Genomic DNA, 14,368 nt, shown 5'->3' on the forward strand with positions numbered 1-14,368 from the left:
ACACGACTGTTTTCAAATGTACTAGTTTAAAAAAAAATTAAAGTAATTGACAATGATTTTTTATTCATATTTTTTTGCTTTAGGACTTAAAAATGCATAAAAAATAATGAATTGGTTTAAAAATAAGTAAGCATGTTGCATGGGTTAATTTCGACCGGCCTCGGGGTAATTTCGACCACAACAAACATCAAAAAGAAAGATAACTCTTGCAATGCATGTTAACTTTACCTGTCGCATTTTATTCAAAATTTATGGTCCGAGAAACTATATTGCCTTATTTAGAAAATACGTGTATCTATCTCTCTCAACAAAAAGATTAAAATGGTTAATTTTAAGTACTAGTATCCATACATTAAAGAATTGGGTTGGGTTACTTAAGCTTTTCAATGTTGTCTTATAGACATCTTAATTCTTATTCTTTATTCTAAATTCTGCTTTTAATTCGCTAACTCTACATTTTAAAATTGTGTTATAAAGTTATGCAAATAGATGAAATTTTCTCAGATTCTCAGATTCCACAAATAATTTCTTTGTTATGATTTTTAAATTGTTCAACCCAAAAGGGATTTCATTTAATATCGTTTTTTTACAACAGAATCATTCAAATTGTATACATGTATAAGGCTTTAGCATAGCATTCGAATTGCGTACATTTTTCTTCACTAATTTTTACCATATACACAATCATTTGGAATGCGTTGTTTTACGTATTTTACGTGTTTTTTTTTAATTCTTAAAAGAGATAGATCCTGAGATATTCGATCAAGTCAATTAAATAAAGATTTACAGAAGCAAAGTCCTCTGACCCCCCCCCCCCCCTAAAAAAAACTCAAACAAATCATTTATTTCGTGTAACATCATAGTGTTTTTTTTTTATTATTATTATTTTTTGTGTTTCAAGATTGTTGCGGTTCTTTTGGTGTGTTGTTCTGATATTTTGGGTACTATTTGGATTTGTGTACCTGGACTGTGTGATACGATCTTAATACGACTGGTTCGTTGGTTTTCGATAGTCTCAGTCTTGTCCGTCAAACGCATTCGTAATATGAGAAAAAATTACAAAAACCTGATTTTTAAATTTTTTTTTAATTTTTTTTTTTTTTTTTTTTTTTTTTTTTTTACATATATTCAATATTGCCTGCATCCTCTCTTTTGTTAATTTGACGGGTTTGGAATCTTATGGATTGCTCTATTTCAAAGCCAGTGCCGACTTTTTTTAAATATAAAAGGTTATATGTAGTTAATATTGTAAATATACAGTATAATAATTTTTTTTTGGAAGATCTAACTCTGCATTGCATTAAACAGCTGTTAAAGACAACTTACACATATTTCAGAATAAGTGGTCGAATTTACCCCGCGTCCTTAAAATCAGTAGGGGTAATTTCGACCAAAATCATATGGACGTTTCTTGTGCATTTTGAGAGAAATCCAAGATAAATTTGTAAAATTCTGCAACTTAAAGATATTCCAAGAGAAAATAAAACAATTTTAATTTAATTCGTGCTGTGGACTGTTGAACAAGGTCAAACTTAAAAAGAGGTTGTACGAGTTGTCTCTCTTGCATTTCCTTGATCAAATCAAGCGCACTGAAGACGTGGACATCGAACGTCAAACTGGAGACATAAATAATAGTAAAAATATTATTTATATCTCTGATCAAGCTATATTTGCGATGAATAATTATACTAGGAAACACTATTTGAGGAATAGTTTTCTATAATTCCGAATAAATTAAACTTGTCTCAACACTTCCGTAGATCTTTGTGTGGTGTTGTGTTCCTGTGGTCGAAATTAACCAGTGGTCGAAATTACCCTGACTTACCCTATGAGAAATTTGAATAAAGATGAAGAATTGTGGTTAAGCATCTATTTTCACTGAAGAAATTAACTGTCATGAATAAAACAAAACTAAAAATTAAATAAATTAAAAGGAAAAAGTCTACAAGATGTAGAAAGAGTGAAAATACTATTATGAAAAACGTTGTGAAACAATAATGTTTCTCATCTAGGTCCCAACAAATGTTTTGAACGTAAGAATAGGTGGCAGACAGACGGTCAGGGAGTAAGCATTAAGTTAAACTGAAGTCACACTGGAGAAAAGTAATAGATTTCATCATAGTAAGAAAATTTTCTGAATCTATGTTCTACTACAGTAATTTATTTAATATTTTATTGTAGCTTAGGAGGCAATTAAACAAGGTTTAACTCGAAATTTCTCTGTCTGGAGTATATTACATGAATATGCTAATCAATACCGAGAACCATGGTAGCTTCAGAAATTATTTTATGTACGAGTCATTTTTTTTCCTATATCACTTATTGTAATTTTTGGAAGATTTTTTTTAACTGATAAAGTTCATTTTTAAAAATAGATGTTTCATAATTTGAGGTTTTGCTTTTAAGGTCAACGAGACGTTCCTCAAAAAATATATAATTTTTCTGAAGAATTTGTCACTGAAGTATTGCTACTTTAAGTTTCCTCACAAAAAATTGAGGTACCTTACCAGGCATTTGTACAAGATACCAGAGGGTTGTGTTTCCTATATAATCCTTTTTGAAATCACTTGAATCGTCAATATCACAATTTTTGTTGTATTTATTTTCTAAGACATTTTGAAAACAGTTTTAATTAGAAATCACAAGATAATGTTAATATTATGAATATTTTTTTTTACATATTACGAAGAGGAACAAAACAGATATTTGAGGAACGTGTCATCAGATCTTAAAAATATTAATTACCTTCCATTTGATCGAGTCAGTGATTTTCTTAAAAAATCGAGCATACACTTTGAAATTTGAATATCACTGTGTAATGAGAAAAACATTATTGGATTATAGACAATGTTTCATATATGTTCAATATTTTCGTTTAATGCAAACACACTTTGAGACACAAGTCTTCAATAATCATTACAGTTTGATGGCATTATATAATTTTACGTATAGATTTCTTTTAAGAATTGTTGGCATAAAAAACAAAATTCCGTTTCCTTCTATGTTAGATAAACAGTTTTTCCTGAGCAATCAATTGTAGTTTTTTTAATTGATAACTTTTTAGCAACATATATATTTGATGCGATCCAACACTTTGTCGAGTGAATGCTTAATTTGTGGACAAGTTTTTAGATTTAAAAAAAAATATTTGATTTTAGATTAAAAAAAAATATTTGATTTTTTTTTTATTTATTCCCCAACGGCGTCAAATTGTTACCATGACTTCTCTTTTTCCTCGTCTCTAATCATAAACAATTAACGCAAACCATAGTTTGCGGCAAAATCTGTCAAAAACGTGGGAAATCTTAAAGATGATTTAACAGTTTTGATTTCTCGGGTTAATTAAGACAGGTTTTTAATATTACTGTACTCCTATTCTAAAAGAAAACTCGGATATCAGAAAACAAACTCATACGGTAATAATTTCAAGACTGGAAGGTTAACTTAAGGTCGCAAAATGCAATGCATTTTCTTTTTGCACGAATACAGGAAAAAGAATTTAGACTGACAAAAGTTTTCACTACAATGGCCAAGGGAACCAATGAGTTCCTCGTGAAGACCAGTAATTTGATGAAAGTCTGCTGTCGGTTTATATTACTGATTCTTATTCAACATATAACAAGAGTACTAGGCTTTTTAACCTAAAGTGGAAATTCGAGTTTTTGGTTAAGGCTTCATAATTTAATTGAATGCCAACTAATTTTTCGTTGCGCCGATTTTAGAGCAAAAGTTCTCATCGAAAAAATTTTCTTGCTAAAGATATTTCATATCGCAAAATCACTTGTTTGCAAAACGAAACCATTCTGAAGGGGAAAAAACATGAAGACATGCATAGGGATTTCAAATTTGCAGTTTTTCCTCGATTAAAACGTGATGTTGAATGCTATTTTGACGAAGTAACACGAGAAAAAGAAATGGAAACTTTTTTTCATCGTTTGAAGAGTAACTACAGATGCACACAGTTTCAGAAGTATACCGATCAACCTGTCTTTGACTAAAGCTCATTTAAGGTGTGTGTGATTCCATGGTAACAGTTACCGGAAGACTTTTCGTGACTCCTCCTAACGCTTTAACGAAGATTATGCATCGAAATGGAGAAACATGTCATATTTTTCAAACCATACAGAGCAGCATTACACTGTGCTATGCAAATATAGAAACGGCAACGTGTGAATTGTATCTCCCTTACAAACAAAATATTGCCTCAGGGGGGTACAAATTGAATAAAAATTGATCTTTGATTTTTCATGGCATGCTGCGGCGGAAATAAATTTATATAACACAACTATAAAATAGCATCAATTGTGATCGATATGCCCACATAAAGACGATCAACGATTATCAAGATAAACATTTTTCCTCCCTAAAATCAAACGTTCGTAAAGTTACTTTGAATGAAGTGACTCCATATTTGAAGATGCTCATTCAATTATCTTTGTTTCTATGCGATATCCATTTTATAGTTAAGGGTACATGATATTAATCATTTTTCTTCGTTGACAGATTTCAAATACTTTAGTTTTTATAACTCGTCTTTAAAATAAATCAATGGGTTTTAAAGCGAGTGACCGAGATTCAGTAACTTTGAAGAACATGCAAATCCATGGACATGGAATTTTTTTACGAGTAGATGAATATCATTCTGTATGGCTCGTAGTGCAAGGCATTTTCAATTGGTTGAGATCATGAGAACTTGGTCATCAAATAAAAGTTCTCGGGAAATCGACTAAATATGAAATATAAATCTTATTACATGTTTGAGCTTTGAATATATCTCGTCAGCTTTAGTGATATTTGATTAAATTGATTTAGGAAAAATGTATATGTTAATCTTAATGAACATTAACGTTTTTTTTTTCTGTAAATCCAAATTAATGAAAAAAAAAAGGATGCAATAATTTATCCAATCAATTTGTTCGAAGCATGGTGAATCAAGTTATCTTTTTGTGAATTTTATGTCTTCCTCTACCTAGTGAATTTAAAATTTACAATAGGTCTAGACTGTACTAGGAAATATTTCTAGACATAATTCCCGCACAAGCGTTAGAACAGCGCTTCAAAAGATTTGAACTGTACATTGGAAATAAAGAGATGTCATAGATGGAAAGTAATGATTACATTTTCTTTTATCTCTATAACAAAATGAATCTCAAGCAATTTCTAACTATGTAAGATTTGATTGCAATCTGTTTCAGTAGCGGTATTTGCAAATGACAAAAATTTCCAATGAGTTGAAAAAGTTAAGAGAAGTCAATTATATGAAAACCAAAGCTCACATTCTTGAGAAACAAATGGCTTATGTGATGATAATGGGCTTCCCTCGGGAGAAAATACATCTGAATAATTAAAGTTTGTAGAACTTTTCTTGATTTGATAAAAAAAAATATAGAAACCAGAAAATCTTATGAATGGCATTTAGAGGGACGTTGTTATATAGAATTCCTATTGATTTTTATCGTAAGTCACTAGTGTGGTAAACATTAATAATTTAGTTCTAGTCCTAGAGGACAATTATTAGTCTAGCAAAAACAATCCGCCGTGAGTACATGAGTGCATTTACCACGATACACCTCGGCTTCGTATGCTTTAAGAGGTAAATATAATAGCATATTACACTTAATATAGTCCCCAAAGATATCGTTAAGTTATAGACGAGAGTATTGTTCTCTATATATTAGTACTCGTCTTTGATCTCGAGTCGCTATGACCAGCATGTGGTATATCTATCCTGAAATATAAATATAAATAAGAAATACATGCACGTATCATGAAAATGCTTTTGAAAAATTATATAACTTTTACTTTAGAATGTTGGTCATTTTTTAAAAAGAATGTTTCAATTCTCAAATATTTCAGATGCAATATAAAAATGTACTTAATTTCCATTTAAAAACAAACAATTTATAGAGAAATTTCAAATTGAAAAAGTAAACGATTTACAATAACCAAACACGATTTGATTAATCAACTCAGAACATGTTAAATATCGATTTATAAGTACATGTCTAAAACCCTGACGATAAAAAGAATCACCTGGAATGGGATAAGGGAAATAAAACTTGGTCAAGCTAACGATAAATGGTGTATAGGAATTTTTTTTCCCGGTAAAATTATATAAACATATTTTATAGTTTAATTCTGATAATTCGCTGCACAGTAAACATATAATAATATACCATTAGTTTGGAACTACGTAATTTTTTGAAATTACATTTCTTAAGCATTGAATCAAAATGCACCATGTCTCTAACTTTTTGTATAATTATACACTTACTGAAGGTAAAACGTACATGATCGGCTTCGGCCAATCACCGTTGTTTCCATGTGACGTATCCGGCAAATGTACATACATTACGCAACGAACTATTTTGTTTACTATGTACGGACAAATTCATGTAAATTCATCATAACAAATGAAGTACAAAAGTTTTTTTATGCATTTACTTTGATAAGCAAATATTCATATTAAATAGAGTTACGTGGTGAATAAAATTCGCATTCTCCATGTGCGTAAGAATTTCATTTTCTTCCGAAACCAATCTCTAACAGAGGGCGCGCTACGCAAGTGTTTACTCGTTCATTGGTGTAAGTCGAGTAAGTCTAACTAGTACATTAGTTTATTCGTTTATTAGGTAATTGACTGTTCTGTGCATTATGTGCAATTACATACATGTTAACACCAAGAAATCTAAAAATGCATTTCCTGATCTTTCTATAAAAGGAATTCTTGTTGAACTTCATAACTTCAGCATTTCCATGTATATATATTGTATTTTTTTCTTGGATATTTGTCTTTTGCACTTTCATTCTTTTTTTCTTTTTTTTTTAATTATTATTATCCAGTGTTTTTGCTTGTTCCAGATTTATTTATTTATTATTATTAATATTATTTTCTTTGCTTTTTTCCCTTGCATATTTGTCTTTTGCACTTCATTTGTTTACTTATTCTACTTTGTTGTTTGTTTGCACTCTTTTATTTTTTTTTCCATTATATTATATAGTGAATATACATGCTAAGTAATAACTCTTGTGAATTTATTAATTTATCTCTCCTTTTTTCCCATTTCTAGTTAACAAAAGAAATTAATGTAACTTATTATGAATTATTTCATCATGATTGTAAATCATTGTCAATTCTTAACATTTGTAACCTTGACCTTCTTGGAGAGGACATATATAAGCCATGCCTGATGTCCAATCCAATTATGTAAACTAACTTTACATAATAAAATACTGATTAAATTAAATTAACTTCATAACTTCAGCTGAAAATATACGGAATATTAAAGATTTCACCAACCACATCCTCGCAAGCCAGGGGTCCTGAGTCAACACGTTGTCGTTGGATCCCTGGCATATTTCATTCAATATTTGTGGGCTGACTGTAGCGACGTCTTTCGGAAAAATTACAAATCTTAATTGTTTTTCTTATCTCTCAACCAATCACATTAAGCCATTCTATGATAAACAACTTGTAACCATTTGAGGTGTCAACTGAATCCTTATCTAACTATTTATGAAAGCTTTAATTTGATTGGTGCTTCTCAATAAGAGAAGCAAGCCCACGAATATTGAATGAAATATGCCAGGGGTCCAACGGCAACGTGCTGACTCAGGACCCCTGGCTTGCGAGGATGCACCAACCAAAGAAAACTCAAAACTACGATTGATTGATTGATTGTATGTTGTTTTACGTCACCATATACGTACCGGTGAAGGGCTTCAAATTTAGACCTTTACTCGGCACTTAGGGCCATTGAGCAGTGAGGGATCTTTATCGTGCCAACACCTGCCTCGGTTTTTAAGGTCTCATCCGAAGGACCCGCAACTTTCACTTCAAAGTGCCGAGCGCTTGGCGAAGGAACAGTTGCTACCTATTTTTTTTTATCGACTTAGGTCAGTTGGGGCAGAGATTCGAACTCACGACCTTCCGATCATGGTGCAAGCGCTCTATACCGACTGAGCTACCGTGACGGTTTCAAAACTACGAATAAAGTGCATTAAAATCAAGTACCATCCACATCTGTCATACTTTAATGTGTATCTTTAAAGAAACGAATTAGTTGGTTTTTATGAAATATTAATATTACAGAGGTTGCCCCAATATATGATGTACATAACTCATAGAACTGTAAATCAATGGCTGCATCAAGTTCCCACACAGGTACAAGTAGACATTTTTGTTGCGCTCTATGCTGCATCTTGATCTCAAAGGATTTCCAATGATACAAAACCTCTAATTACGGGATATTTGAGAGGTGGATGGTTGTGTCAATATTTAGCGAGACAATGAAAACGAAGCTTATGGTAGGAAAATCCATATCTTCACAAAAGATGGTCATACGTCGGGGTAGAGGCTTTTCAGGGTTCAGGTGCGTTAATGAAGGCGCACGAATTTAAGCATTTCTAGGTGTCCGATCAATGGGACTAGTGATAATTTGATGTCTTTCAATATTTGCAGGTCAATTTGGACAATTTCAATATTTTTCTTTACCTTATAAAAATAGTTATTAATGATCTTTTATTAAGGTTGATGGGATTATGAGGCGAAACAGATAAATGTTTTGTATTTGGTTGGACAGGCGTGCTGTAAAATTGACATATTTGTTATAAAGTCGTTTTAGAAACCATTCAAAAGGTTTTGCAAAGCAGGATTCCTTATTTTACACCAGTTTTAAAATCATTAGATTAAAACATTTTTCTGTCCTGATGATTTTTTTCCCCTTAAAACTGAAATAAATGTACATCTTCTGAATGGAAGGTAACGTTTGATTGCCTGAGAATGTGACATGAGTAAGAGATAATATGTACATATTAAGGGCTAAATTTGGCCGTTGCACAGTCACAATGAAGTTACGATATTCGCCAATTAAATTAAATCAAAATTTAATATCCAGTTTGTGGATGTCGTAACAGACACTCATAGTTTGTTTATTCTCTACTACAATAGCTTTATTGAAAAAAATTATGACAATTTAACATTTTTTTTGTTATTTGCATCTAATTTGCTTCTTAAATTTGAATAAAAACAGTACTGTATTTACGGAAACATGAGCATATCAATATATAAAATTATAGTAGGCCTAATGTAAGCACATCATGAATGTTTCATTACACTAATCAGTTATGAAAATTACTTCCTCTCGAATTCAATACGATACTTTCAATGAAAGTTCAAAGTGAACATTAACCTGTTTAGGCCAATCTAGTGAGAATTGTGAGTCGATTTCAAAAGCATGGGAGTGGTGGATGCATATCAGCTTTTTTTTCAAGGACGAAGTCTTCTCAAAATGACAACAGAAGTGGGTCTAATTATCCCATGTTTCTGGGTTTCCTAGCTTCATTCAGCTTTTTCTTCATAAAAAAAATCTCTTTCTAGAAATTTATATTCTGTAAAGGTCGAGATGTGTTCAATCACATGCTCGGCTAGCTGTCTCCGTGAAGCTGCCACATATTTGCAGAGATGACATTGATCTGCCTTAAAACATTAAGGTAACATACATATGCTTTTGTATGACTAGAAAAGTTTTACATAATACATTTCCCGAGCGACAACTGAAAGAAATATCAAGTTTCTTGTTTATTTTAAGAAACCGGAAAAAAGTTAATTATCTTTTGTTTTCAAAAGTGTTTTGTTACAAAACGTCTTATTGGCTGCTTCTATCTTTATTATCAAATTAGAATAAAGTTAACGTTTAGTTTCTGATCATTATTTTAATTGGACGTCTTGTTGGGTTGGCTGTCCTCCTTTTTGTTTAGTTTCTTTTTGATTTACTTGTGTATTATTTGTATTCTTCTTTGTAAACAAAATTCAATCCCAGGGTAAGTATATTGATTATTCAACAAGTGTTTAACTTTATCAAAATATTTTTCTAAAACTTTATTTATTGTTCCTTTATTCATTTACTATATAGCCTCATTCTAGGGGGACTCAACAGACATGTACTTTGACTTTAATATAATATTACCAGTGTTCATGTCACGTACAGCCCCCCCCCCCCCCCACACACACACACACACCCACACAAAAGAAACGTGTAAATATTGAAGTTTGAATTTGGCGCTCCTGAACTCCCCTCTCCCTTCCCGGAATTTCTGGATCCACATTTATTGGTTTAAATACCCAATATCTTAACATACAAGTATTTCCTAACAATAGACCAATTTCACATTCTATAGAGTTATCTCCCGTGGTCGGAGTAACACTCATTTTTCTCCTTATATCCTTTGTAACCTATCTGTAAATATTTTCAACCTTCAAATGCCATCGGAAAATTTTGATCCATTCCTGTATTGCCATAGCATGGGCAACATAAAAAACGATGAACATATTCATACAGATTTCATATGTAAGACAATGCCCCATAAAGTTTGTAATGTAGTACCTTATGGCGGTTGACTCCAGATTGACCCCGCAAAGGGAAATAACTTTTGTAAATGTGAAAGTCGTCTATTGAATGCCTACATGTAGATCTAGTGTCAGATGCCAGACCAATTTACTTAGTAAACACCATTTAACACTATTTAGCTTTGAGAAATAGTCCAAGTTAAAAGTAATTAGAAAAAGTCTAACATAGGAAACACTTTAATTAAAACCTTAAAACCTTTTATGTCTATGAAGAAAACTAATTACTGAGTATTTGATTGCATCCCAGCTTGGTCGAACCTTTAACAGATTTCTTACAATCATCTGACATGTACCAATTAAAAAGAAACTTGTGTAATTGAAACAAATTGAATTAGTTAAGAACATGTTTCTTGAAACAAGTCTTTCTATTTTAGTTTCCTCATTCAACAACAGATATAATTTCTATTGATTGTACCGAATTGTTTCACTCAGTTTCTCTGTCAAAGATTGTTCAAATATCCCCCAACTCGTGAGAAAGCTCATTGAACCAGCAGGCCCAAAACAGTGTCGGTTGCAGGAAATTTCTGAGGTAACTTAATAAAGAAACCGGTAAAGTGTGCCCAAGGGAAATCCGAAGGCTACAAATGGTCTGTTATAGATTCCAGATGTAGACTTGGTAAGAAAATAAGACGAGGCCAAGCACACGTAGCAAGAGTTAATTGTCATCACATCCTGATCATGTGCCATTTTTAAGACGAATGTGATCTGCAGGTACTCCCTCACTCCCAAATATAACAATACTATTAATAGTCTGACAAAGGTAATAACCTAATACTTATACATGACGTACATTTTCAGCATTCAGTTTTAATCTTTCAAACTAAATAATAATGTAAGATCTGAGACAAACCTCATAATGCCTTAACTTCTATATAGCCATTTTCTCCTGAAACCAATATCAGCGAAAAAGTTTATTCACCTCCAGAAACAAGTATAATTATGTAAGAAATCAGGAATGTTGAAATTATCTTGAACAAGAATAAATCTATGGCTCACACCTTACAACACTTGTTTACGGATTTTTTTTTTTTTGGGGGGGGGGGGGTTAAGACTATAAACAATTACTCTTTTTGATATTTTTGGTTGAATGAACTGTCGAGATAATTCGAGCTGTAAAAATATTGGTTTTCTTTCAAGCTTAGGGTTCAACCTCAATTTAGTTAATTTTAATTCAAGATTTAGTTATCAAATATCCATGGTCATAAGAGTCTCGTGCAGGAATTTATGTCATAATAAAACATGTGCTTATCTTGAATTTTCTCTGTTAATAATATACTTGGATTATATAATTATTTCTATTTCTATCTCAAGAATCGCACATTTCCTTTTTTCACATCACAAATGGAATTTAAACCTATTTTGGTAAATAAAATATAGTGAATTTGACCATACAAGCTGAAGCAGTAATGATCTTTTTTGCAGAGCATTTTCCCTAGCTGCAATTCACTATGTTCAATCTGACTCAAAGTAAATTAAAGTTTCGTTGTTTGTTTGTTAATAAACGTCCCTCTCGAGAATTTTTCACTCATATATGGAGAGGCCACCACTTGGGTGGAGGGCTACAAATTTTGACTTATACTCGGTACTTAGGGCCATTGAGCAGTGAGGGATCTTTTTCGTGCCAGCACCTACTGCGACACGGGACCTCGGTTTATACTGTCTTATCCGAAGGACCGGTCTCTACGTCCCACAGTGGGATTCGAACCCGCGACGTAAGGATCAACTCCTTACTCTACGACTCTAGAACAGACGTTCTAACCACTGCGCCACGCGGGCAAGTAAATCTAAGCGAAACTAGGACATATTCCACTAACTCCAGTAATTCCAATAATTCCATTAAAGACAGGGCAAAAAGCAAGGACCCCTGGAAACCCCAGAGGTGGGATCATGTGTCTAGGAGGAGTAAGCATTCCCTGTCCACTGATCACACCCGCAATGAGTCCCCTGTTTTGATCAGATAAATGGATAAGGTAATTCGTAGTCAAATTGGTATAAAAACAATCATTATGGACTAACAATTGGTAGGAAACGACAGTCAAAGTACGACCCAACGATAGGTTGTATTTGCAAACAAGGTGATTGTCATTATAACGACCATAGAATTTGCGATATGCTGACGTTAATGAGATAGTTGAAAACCCTGTAACGTTAGCTTATTCGTCAGTAGCCTACCTCAGATTGAAAAAAAAGATTGTTCTCAGAAGATGCTCTTGAGTGTCGAATCATTTGGCAGACATAAACACCCTATGCAGGTGATTGTGGAATATGACTACCTCAAAAGAGGAAGTTGTCATTTAGTCAGTATAAACACCTAAGACGATTCTGATTGGCTGCTTATACCTACATGTACGACGATTCTAATTGGCTGCCTTTTAATATCTACTCTCCAAGTTCATGCCTTTGATGACATGATGTTACAGTGTTTATTTGTAAACATCTTCGATTAATTTTTTAATCTTTGAACTTCTCCCATGTATATTTCATTCCGACAGATCATCGAGGTATTTCACTAGGTACTTACCATATATTAACGAGATGGGAAACTTATTCAGCACCATGTTTATTTAACCATAACACATAAATCCATGTTTGTATAATGAGAGAAACATGTCCCCTAACCAGTACTCGTTAGTAACTGGTTTTCTCAAACTCTCGTTCCCTAATTTTATTTAATTTTCAGTATGAAACAGAGTCGTCGAAAAGAACAGAATAAGCACAAATATGGCAGAATAAGTACCATTAAGATCCCGTGCTGGTAGACAAACATATAATTATTACTCTGCGAGTATATATATAATTAAAAAAAAAAAGTTAAGTGCAGACGCAATATTTCTCCCATAAAATAATAATTTGACCAGGAATTAAGCATAAAAAACTTCCATTTAATCTACATCAAGAAACTGTTCTAACCAACCATTGCAAAGATGCAAGTAAAGTAGGAAAGTTCACCACAATTTCTTTAATTCATATTATGATAATTTAACTCTTAAATACTCAATATCTGATCTTTTACACTTTTAGTAAGTTTATATTCTTTTACAAATCTTAAATTAGTATTCAGCTATTAATTGTTCTAGCCAAGCAGTATTCAAACAGAAAAAAAGAAATTCGTCGAAAAAAAAGTTGATGAAATGATAATACATATACATGTATGCCAAATGAGACTTACCTTCTACTTAAGAATAAATTTTCCTTTACGAACAAGACGGTCTGTGTTTTGATACAAAAAAATATTGAAATACATAAATACGTCCACTAGAGGCTTCAGGGAAGGTTGAATTATGTATGGCAGGATAGAAGGCTTTTAACACCCTTTTCCCCACAGTATCACCTTATTACAAAAGCCATCGTATTTCCCGGTGAGAGAAGTAAGATCGTAGATTTTGAGTTCTTATGCTTCTTATAGCCTGATAATCAAATTTTTCCATCAAAACTCTCTAGAAGTGTGTGAGCTAATGACGGTATGATGGCGAGTCGTCACAAACTTTAGTCTTAATGAAATGTAAGATTATACGGTTGATACCAGTGAAATATGTCAAGCTCGCATAGAAGTCGTTCTAATAACTGAGGATTCTGGAATATGGTCTGGCAATCAGTGGTGGAGTGCATTTGGACGCCAACGGTGAGGAACGAAATCACTGTATTGGGTGTTTATCCCCACAATTTATAAGAGAATAATTAAGGATTGCTATTCTATAAAACTATCCCTTACGCTTCAATGGAAACTCCTTCTTCACTTAGCGATAACAACTTGTAAATCTTCTAATAAAATAGAAGCATAATACATTAATGGATTTGAAATATTTAATAGAACTAAAAAGCGTAGAGGATAACTGAAAAATAACATTATTTACAGGAGTTATGCATATAGTGCAGTAGTCTAGTGGGTCTGTTAATCGAATTATGATTGGTTCAAATCCCTCCGATCGCACAAAATGTTTATTGTAATTTCTCTTATTT

Source organism: Saccostrea echinata, unplaced genomic scaffold (assembly GCF_033153115.1).
Source record: "Saccostrea echinata isolate AGI-Se365-2 ecotype Australia unplaced genomic scaffold, CSIRO_AGI_Sech_v1 ptg000054l, whole genome shotgun sequence".
Taxonomy (NCBI): domain Eukaryota; kingdom Metazoa; phylum Mollusca; class Bivalvia; order Ostreida; family Ostreidae; genus Saccostrea; species Saccostrea echinata.